This window comes from Erinaceus europaeus, chromosome 2 (genome assembly GCF_950295315.1).
Source record: "Erinaceus europaeus chromosome 2, mEriEur2.1, whole genome shotgun sequence".
In the NCBI taxonomy this organism is placed as follows: Eukaryota; Metazoa; Chordata; class Mammalia; order Eulipotyphla; family Erinaceidae; genus Erinaceus; species Erinaceus europaeus.
The window spans coordinates 45,793,406-45,802,224 of NC_080163.1; positions in this window are offsets into that span (position 1 = coordinate 45,793,406).

Sequence of the window (8,819 nt, forward strand, 5' to 3'; positions counted from 1 at the left end):
CCATCAGGATGCCGGCCAGGCTTCCCTGGACTAAAGACCCCACCTATGTGTCCTGGAGCTCTGCTTCCCCAGAGACCCCCCCTACTAGGGAAAGAGAGAGGCAGGCTGGGAGTATGGATCGACCAGTCAACGTCCATGTTTTGCGGGGAAGCAATTACAGAAGCCAGACCTTCCACCTTCTGCAACCCACAACGACCCTGGGTCCATGCTCCCAGAGGGATAGAGAATGGGAAAGCTATCAGGGGAGGGGATGGGATATGGAGATTGGGTGGTGGGAATTGTGTGGAGTTGTACCCCTCCTACCCTATGGTTTTGTTAATTTATCCTTTCTTAAATAAAAAATAAATTAAAATAAAGTTGGAGGCAAAAAAAATATTGCTGTAGCCCAGTTAGCACAAAGCTCAGAATAGCTAGCTGCCTTTAAAAAAGTAGGGACCTGCACACGGATCTTGATTCAAGTCCCCAGCTCTCCACCTGCAGGAGAGTCACTTCACAAGTGGTGAAGCACGTCAACAAATGTCTATCTTTCTCTCCCCCTTTTGTTTTTCTCTCCTCCCTCAATTTCTCTCTGCCTTATCCAACAACAACAACAAAATGGAAAAATAATGGCTGCCAAGAATAGTGAATTTGTAATGCAGGCATGGAGCCCAAGAAATAACCCTGGAGGCAAAAAATAAAATAAAATACAGGAATTTAAAAAATCAAACATTTATTCATTACACATGAGAGAGAGAGACACACACACACACACACTGAGTTTCACATGAGAAAGATGGTGGTGGGGGGGGTACAGAAAGGGAAGCCAAATCACCATTCTGGTACATGCAATACCAGAAATTGAACTAGGAAACATGAGCATGCAAATCTTAATGCTCTATTGAGCTACTTTTCTTGCTACCCATATAAGCTTTTAGAGTTTGTCTTTGCTTGTACTGGCATTTCTAGGGAGATTTTACATTAATAGTAAGAATAGTTTTTTTATTTAAATTTTTTTATATTTATTTATTTTCCCTTTTTGTTGCCCTTGTTGTTTTTCATTGTTGTTGTAGTTATTGATGTCGTCGTTGTTAGATAGGACAGAGAGAAATGGAGAGAGGAGGGGAAGACAGAGAGGGTGAGAGAAAGATTGACACCTGCAGACCTGCTTCACTGTCTGTGAAGCGAATCCCCTACAGGTGGGGAGCCAGGGCTTGAACTGGAATTCTTACGTTGGTCCTTGTGCTTTGCGCCACCTTTGCTTAATCCGCTGCACTACCCCAGACTCTATTATTATTATTATTATTATTATTATTAATTTATTTATTTATTTTAAAGTAGAGGTATTAGTTCTTCTTTGAAAGTTTTGTAGAATTCATTTGTAAAACCATCTGGTCCTGGACTTTTATTTTTGGGAAGATTTTTGATAACTGTTTCAATTTCATTAGCTGTGATGGGCCTGTTCATGTAATCCACTTCCTCTTTACTTAGTTTTGGAAGTTGATAGGTATCTAGGAAATCATTCATTTCTTCCAGGTTCTCTAGCTTGGTGGCATATAGTTGTTCATAGAAGCCTCGCATGATATGTTGAATTTCTGCAGTGTCTGTTGTGATATCTCCTCTTTCATTTACTATCCGATTTATTTGGGTCTTCTCCCTTTTTTGTTTTGTGAGTCTGGCTAAAGGTCTGTCGATTTTGTTTACTCTTTCAAAGAACCAACATTTACTTTCATTGATCTTTTGTATGGTTTTCCTATTCTCAATGTTATTTATTTCTGCCCTAACTTTAGTGATTTCTGTCCTTCTGGTTGCTTTAGGATTCCTTTGTTGTTCTTCTTCTAGGTCTTTAAGATGTGCAATCAGGCTGTTTATTTGTGCCTTTTCTTGTTTCCTAATGTGTGCTTGTATAGCTATGAACTTCCCTCTTAGGACTGCTTTAGCTGTGTCCCAAATATTTTGATAGCTTGTGTCTTCATTTTCATTGAACTCTCAAAACATTTTGATTTCTTCCTTGATTTCCTCTTTGACCCAGAAGTTGTTAAGAAGTGTACTGTTGAGCTTCCACATTTTGGCACTCTTACTAATCTTTTGTTGATTGTTAAGTGTTAGTTTAATTCCACTGTGGTCTGAGAAGATGCTTGGGATGATTTCAGTGCTCTTGAATAGGCTGATGCTGTCTTTGTGGCCTAACATATGGTCTATCCTTGAGAATGATCCATGTGGATTTGAGTAAAATGTGTATTCCAGTTTCTTGGGATGAATGACTCTGAAAATGTCCAATAGTTCTAGTTTATCTCTTCATTTAGCTCCCTTATGTCTTTACTGATTTTATGCCTGGATGATCTGTCAAGTTGAGATAGTGGGGTGTTGAAGTCCCCTACTATGATTGTGTTACTGTTAATATATTGCTGTAGCTCTTTCAGTAGAAGTTTGATGTATTTAGATGGCTTCTCATTGGGTGCATAGATATTAATAATTGTTAAGTCCTCTTGATTGACTGATCCTCTGAGCATTAAGTAGTGTCCATTCCTATCTTTTTTAATCTTATCTATTTTAAAGTCTATCATGTCAGATATGAGAATAGTTGTACCTGCCCTTTTTTTGTGGGACATTGGCTTGTATGATAGTTTTCCATCCTTTCACTTTAAGTCTGTGTTTGTCTTGTTGAGTTAGGTGAGTTTCCTGTAGACAACATATTGTTGGGTTGTGTTTTCTGATCCATCTTCCTACTCTGTGTCTTTTAATAGGTGAATTCAGGCCATTCACATTTATTGATATCAAAGATTGAAGATATTTTAATGCCATTCTTGTAGAGTTTTAGAGTGTTTTGATATATGTCCTATTTGTGGTGGTCTGGTTGTTTATAGGAGACCTTTCAGAACTTCTTTCAGGGCAGGCTTGGTGATGGTTGCTTCCTTCAACTGTTGCTTGTCTGAGAAGGTTTTGATGCTTCCATCTAGTCTGAATGACAGTCTAGCAGGATATGGTATTCTTGGCTGAAAGCCTTTCTCATTGAGCACTCGATAGATATCTTGCCATTCTCTTCTGGCCTGTAGTGTTTGTATGGAGAAGTCTGCTGCTAATCTTATGGGTTTTCCTTTGTAGGTGACTCTTTGTTTTTCTCTTGCAGCCTTGAGGATCCTTTCTTTATCCTTATTCCTTTCCAATCTAAGTATGACATGTCTTGGTGTCTTTAGGTCTGGGTTAATTCTGTTTGGGACCCTCTGGGCTTCTTGAATCTTTATGTCTTTGGTGTTGTCTAGACTAGAGAAATTTTCAGCTATTATGGCCTGGAGAACGCTTTCTTCCTCCCCTTCTCTTTCTTCCTCTGGTAAGCCAATAATGCGTATATTGTTTCTTTTGAAGTCATCCCATAGGACTCTGTTGTTGTTTTCAGCATCTCTTAATCTCTTTTTGAGATCTCTTACTTCTTCTTTAGTTGTCTCTAATTCATCCTCAATCTTGCTAATTCTGTCTTCAGCCTCATTGATTCTATTCTCTCTGCCCTCTACTGCTTTCTGGAGTTCATCTATTTTGTTGCCCTGCTCTGATACTATTTTAGCTTGTTCAGCTAGTTGCCTTCTTAGCTCAGCGATTTCAGCTTTCAGCTCTCTAATACCATGAGATAATTAGAATTTTCTTCCATATTCTCATTTGTTGTTCCTGCATTTACAATTTTTTCAAATTCTTTACTCACTCCTGTTATTATTTCCTTAGCTAATGTTTGGATTTTGAACTCGTTGTTTTGTGCTTCGCCCTCTGGAGGACTTTTAGCTGGACTCTTGTCCTGGTTCGAGTCTCCAATATTTTTTCTTGTTGTTTTAACCATTTTATATAAGTTAACAGTTTTTTCAATCCCTGAGTTGGAGTTCAGTGGTGTAAAAGGCTTTTTTTTTTTCCCCTGTAGGCTATGGGAGCCTGAGGGCTTTTAAACTATCAATAGGCTTCTTAGCTTAATCACTGACTCAGGTCTTCTCCTGAGTTTCCCGGTTAGATCTCTGTCCCCTGGTGTCCCTCCCTTTCACTGCTCCAGATTCTGAGGGTAGTAGCAATGGAGACCACCCGGGACCAAAACAAGACAGGACTAGAATGACCACAAGAACCCAGTAAATCACCGGTGAGTACAAACACGTGTGGCTGGTGACAGATAGGAGAGAGGAGCCTAAGGAGAGATTAAGTGACTGCTAACAGTTCAGCAGTTTATCAGTTGAGACACCACCTCCTGTCTGCTCCACCAACAAGGGGACAGCTTAAGGGAAGAGAGGACTCCCCAGAGACTCACCAAATGCAACTCTAAGTCTCCAGAAGGTCAGAAGTCACTAAAGTTAGGGCAGAAATAAATAACATTGAGAATAAGAAAACCATACAAAAGATCAACAAAAGTAAATGTTGGTTCTTCGAAAGAGTAAACAAAATAGACAAACCTTTAGCCAGACTCACAAAACAAAAAATGGAGAAGACCCAAATACATCGGATAGTAAATGAAAGAGGAGATATCACAACAGACACTGCAGAAATTCAACATATCATACGAGGCTTCTATGAATAACTATATGCCACCAAGCTAGAGAACCTGGAAGAAATGGACGATTTCCTAGATACCTACCAACTTCCAAAACTAAGTAAAGAGGAAGTGGATAACATGAACAGGCCCATCACAGCTCATGAAATTGAAACAGTTATCAAAAATCTTCCCAAAAATTAAAGTCCTGGACCAGATGGTTTTACAAATGAATTCTACAAAACCTTCAAAGAAGAACTAATACCTCTACTTTTAAAAGTCTTCCAGAAGATTGAAGACACTGGAATACTCCCTGCCAGCTTCTATGAAGCCAACATCACCCTGATACCAAAAGCAGACAGGGACACAACCAAAAAAGAAAACTAAAGACCAATATCTCTGATGAACATAGATGTGAAAATATTGAACACAATTCTAGCCAACTGGATACAGCAGTATATCAAAAAGATTGTTCATCATGACCAAGTGGGGTTTATCCCAGGCATGCAAGGTTGGTTTAATATATGTAAATCAATCAATGTGATCCACCACATAAACAAAAGCAAGACCAAAAACCACATGATCATATCAACAGATGCAGAGAAAGCCTTTGACAAAATCCAACATCCCTTTATGATCAAAACACTACAAAAATGGGGATAGATGGAAAATTCCTGAAGATAGTGGAGTCTATATATAGCAAACCTACAGCCAACATCATACTCAATGGTGAAAAACTAGAAGCAGTTCCACTCAGATCAGGTACTAGACAGAGTTGCCCACTATCACCATTACTATTCAACATAGTGTTGGAAGTTCTTGACATAGCAATCAAGCAGGAGCAAGGAATTAAAGGGATACAGATTGGAAGAGAAGAAGTCAAACTCTCCTTATTTGCTGATTACATGATAGTATACATGGAAAAACCTAAGGAATCTAGCAAGAAGCTTTTGGAAATCATCAGGCTATACAGTAAGGTGTCAGGCTATAAAATTAACATTCAAAAGTCAGTGGCATTCCTCTATGCAAACACTAAGTTAGAAGAAACTGAAATCCAGAAATCAATTCCTTTTACTATAGCAACAAAAAGAATAAAATATCTAGGAGTAAACCTAACCAAAGAAGTGAAAGACTTGTATACTGAAAATTATGAGTCACTACTCAACGAAATTGAAAAAGACACAAAGAAGTGGAAAGATATTCCATGTTCATGGGTTGGAAGAATTAACATCATCAAAATGAATATATTACCCAGAGCCATCTACAAATTTAATACTATCCTCATCAAGATCCCAAGCACATTTTTAAATAATTTATTTCTTTATTGGGGAATTAATGTTTTACATTCAACAGTAAATATAATAGTTTGTACATGCATAACATTCCCCAGATTCCCATTTAACAATACAACCCCCACTATGTCATTCATCATCTTCCATGGACCTGTATTCTCCCCACCCACCCACCCACCAAGCACATTTTTTAAGAGAATAGAAAAAATGCTACAAATGTTTATCTGGAACCAGAAAATACCTAGAACTGCCAAAACAATCTTGAGAAAAAAGAACAGAACTGGAGATATCACACTCCCAGATCTCAAACTGTATTATAGGGCCATTGTCATCAAAACTGCTTGGTACTGGAACATGAATAGATACACTGACCAGTGGAATAGAATTGGGAGCCCAGAAATGAGGCCCCACGCCTATGGACATCTAATCTTTGACAAAGGGGCCCAGACTATTACATAGGGAAAGCAGAATCTCTTCAACAAATGGTGTTGGAAACAATGGGTTGAAACATGCAGAAGAATGAAACTGAATTACTGTGTTTCACCAAATACAAAAGTAAATTCCAAGTGGATCAAGGACTTGGATGTTAGACCACAAACTATCAAATACTTAGAGGAAAATATTGGCAGAACTTTTTTCCGCATACATTTTAAAGACATTTTCAATGAAACAAATCCAATTACAAGGAAGACTAAGGCAAGTATAAACCTATGTGACTACATCAAATTAAAAAAAGCTTCTTCACAGCAAAAGAAACCACTACCCAAACCAAGAGACCCCTCACAGAATGGGAAAAGATCTTTACATGCCATACATCAGATAAGAGTTTAATAACCAACATATATAAAGATCTTGCCAGACTCAACAACAAGACAACAAATAACCCCATCCAAAAATGGGGGAGGACTTGGACAGAATATTCACCACAGAAGAGATCCAAAAGGCTGAGAAACACATGAAAAAATGCTCCAAGTCTCTGATTGTCAGAGAAATGCAAATCAAGACAACAATGAGATATCACTTCACTCCTGTGAGAATGTCATACATCAGAAAAGGTAACAGCAGCAAATGCTGGAGAGGGTGTGGGGTCAAAGGAACCCTCTTGCACTGCTGGTGGGATTGTAAATTGGTCCAGCCTCTGTGGAGAACAGTCTGGAGAACTCTCAGAAGGCTAGAGATGGACCTACCCTATGACCCTACAATTCCTCTCCTGGTGATATATCCTAAGGAACCCAACATATCCATCCAAAAAGATCTGTGTACAAATATGTTCTTGGCAGCACAATTTGTAATAGCCAAAACCTGGAAGCAACCCAGGTGTCCAACAACAGATGAGTGGCTAAGCAAGTTGTGGTATATATACACAATGGAATACTACTCAGCTTAAAAAAAAAAAGATGACTTCACCATTTCCAGCCGATCTTGGATGGACCTTCAAAAAATCATGTTGAGTGAAATAAGTCAGAAACAGAAGGATGAATATGGGGTGATCTCACTCTCAGGCAGAAATTGAAAACAAGATCAGGAAAGAAAACACAAGTAGAACCTGAAATGGAATTGGCATATTGCACCAAAGTAAAAGACTCTGGTGTGGGTGGGTGGGGAAAATACAGGTCCATGAAGGATGATAAATGACATAGTGGGGGTTGTATTGTTAAATGGGAAACTGGGGAATGTTATGCATGTACAAACTATTGTATTTACTGTTGAATGTAAAACATTAATTCCCCAATAAAGAAATAAATTAAAGAAAATAAATAAATAAATAAAAATTTTAAAAGAAAAAAATTTAGTTAAAAAAGTAAGCAACTCCTTTGTGTTTCTAGGGTTCCTCCCGCAAGCCCTGACTTCACTCCCAAAAATCATAGTCACAATAACTGGGTATCAGATAAGGCCCTGTTAACCTGGACACCTGTAGTACAGTATCTGTGTCTAATGTAGAAATGATCCAGCCTAATTGGAAGCTCAATAGAAACTAACAGAGGTGGCCCAGAGTTCAGGTGGTTCCAGGCATGCGCCAGGCAGAAGAGGCTTTCTATGTTGCTGTACACTGCCTGCTCTCGGTTCCAGCACAGCTCTTTCCTGGCTCCAATATTTCCTGCATGCTTGAGGTTCCTGCCAAGATTGCTGCTTCTTGGAACTTCTTCTTCTTCTTCTAGCATTTGCCCTTCTTCTGTACTGAACACGTGTAACTGAGATCGGCAGCAAACTCTTAAGACTCTCCTCAATAGCTATAATGAGTAACCTATATAACTGCTGATAATTATTTTGCTGTAATAAATCTTTTTTTAAAACTGCCCCCAGTTGTGCTACAGCAAAATCTTTTATTTTTTAATTAGAACAGGCCACAATTATGGAGAGTGGACACTAAATAGGTGATACATGTTGATAAGTTAAGGCAGCAGCAAATTAGAACATAGATCAACTAATAAAGCACACATTTACCATGTACAAGGCTTCAGGTTTTAGTCCCCAACTACCACATATGAGTGTCATGCAAAGGGGAAGATTTTTGAGAGGTGAGAATCAGTACTCCTTATTTCTCTCCTCTTCTTTGATTTTAACCCTCTATCTGAAAAAATATAGTTTATTTGGAGCAATATAATTATGTAGGCACAAAGTCTCACTGAATCCCTGGTGACAAGAAAAAAGAAATTATGCACAGTAAGAAGTGATATATCACCAGGGCATATTTATCCAACAGAGTGCACATGTCACCATGATTAAGGACCCAGGTTTTAACCCCTGGACACCACATGGAACTACCATGCAACGTGGAAGCTCAATGAGTAATGAAGTGGTGCAATAGAGCTTCTTTATCTATCTCTTTTTATCTGTCTAATTCTCTAAGTAGAAAAAAGAAAAAAGTGTCTACTGGGATCAGAGGAATAATTCAGGGATAGATTAAGCAAAACCTAGGTTGGAGCAAATATATATTTTGTTACTTAGGATTGAGAGGGCAGGGGCAATACAATGGGAGAAAGAATAGAAATACTTACAGTACTGTTTTATCATTCATGAAGCTACCCCATGCAGGTATGGTCAGGGGG